At 34.5% G+C, this 1,580-nt stretch overlaps 1 long non-coding RNA gene across 1 annotated transcript; it reads left to right on the top strand.

Moving 5' to 3' along the window:
• The first annotated feature begins 64 nt into the window (after positions 1-64).
• Positions 65-637, top strand: LOC119643581. Its single transcript, XR_005248340.1, has 3 exons — positions 65-184; positions 429-437; positions 496-637. It is a non-coding gene; the product is annotated as an uncharacterized LOC119643581 (long non-coding RNA).
• Positions 638-1,580: the final 943 nt, after the last annotated feature.

Here is a 1,580-nt window from a genome sequence, read left to right as displayed (position 1 = left end):
ACATAAATATTTTAGTATCAATTTAAAAATGAATAACAAATTTGCTAACGTAATCTTTATATCTATTTGACATGGAAATTTAATGTGATCAATAAACTTTGAATGACTTTGATGTTAACGATGTATGAATGCCAATAATTTCATCGAAAATCATAATACGAATGACAACAATTAGCAAATCAAGGTAGGTAGCGGAAACCACAATAACAATAATAACAAAAACGAAAAGCATTTACATGCGTATGTTCAAAGGCATATGTTCTGAACTATTCGTATTTATTGTATGTACATTTTAATGCGAATCGAAAATACTTACATATCTTATTGTTTTCTTCTAAATCGCTTCGGAACTTATCAATTTATCAATGAATCAACGGATATGTGTTGTCAATTGCGTTATCATAAAATATGAATATCTATGAATGTAGTCACCTGGTGTAAGTGTCTACATGTTGTGCTATTAAGGAGGATAATTCTTTCAATTTCATTTATTAGGCTATTGGACACAATGATTTGCGAGAATTTGCGCAGAAAGTTAACGATACTTTAGGTGTCGAGATGTTCTTTGACGTCTTTAATAACGGTAATTTCACTCTGGTGGTACCTGACAGCAACACGTGGGATAAATCCGGTTTTGAAGAATTAGGGTAAGTCCCGGTATTGCTCACACATGGCTTAATAGCCGAGGATCCCTTTCAAACCCCACTCAGATATACTCAGGTGTACAAAAGCAGAGAGCAATAATTTGATAATTATTTGTTACATATTTTAGTGCACAAAGGTAATCAAAAAAGTTATATTCGGCAGAGGCCGAATCTCGCATACGCACCACTATGTTTTCCGCACTCTGCCCTCCAAAATCCTTTATTTGATACCCATATCGCTGGTAGTAACAAAAAAGTTAATTACGGCGTCCGCCATATTCGTTTTTAGGCAGATAATAGATCTTCATTTCAGCAGCTTTCCTTTGTGATAAGTAAGCGTAAAAGTTCAGAAAAGTGAAAAAAATAAAATGTAATTACACGTAACTTTGTGTGGGCATGGACGATTGGTTTCATCCCGTTTCGTAGAGTGAATGTGGAAAATGTTAGCCTTCTAACATTAATAATTTTCGAGTATCCAATTCCATCCGATTTTAGAGTAAATCCATACATTCATTTTTGCGGCCAGGAGAGTGCCAACACATAGATGTACACATAGATTGATACATAGAATAGATAGATAGGTAGATAGACAGATAGGATATATATTCTTCATAGGACCTCTGAGGCTAGCTTTTGGGTGTTATGAAAAAAACAAAATGAGTATGTCGCCATTTTACAGTGGTGGGTATAAAAATAAACGCGGAAGGAAAAACGTAAATCAGCTTAACTGACTTGACGACTGCTATTTTGTAAATTTCAAGTTTTGCTTTTTTTTATAGTGACTGTAGTGTAACTTGCGAAATTACAAGGGACAGTTGAAGTACAAATTTTAGGCAAACTTCTATCCTTATGTCAAGGGGAATGAACGGCGATATATCTAGACGCCTATATAGATTCCGTGGTGTTTCTGTAAGTCCAGTTCTTGTATGCATTTTG

This window comes from Glossina fuscipes, unplaced genomic scaffold (genome assembly GCF_014805625.2).
Source record: "Glossina fuscipes isolate IAEA_lab_2018 unplaced genomic scaffold, Yale_Gfus_2 61330, whole genome shotgun sequence".
Classification (NCBI taxonomy): domain Eukaryota; kingdom Metazoa; phylum Arthropoda; class Insecta; order Diptera; family Glossinidae; genus Glossina; species Glossina fuscipes.
This window is presented reverse-complemented; position numbering and strand designations above follow the sequence as displayed.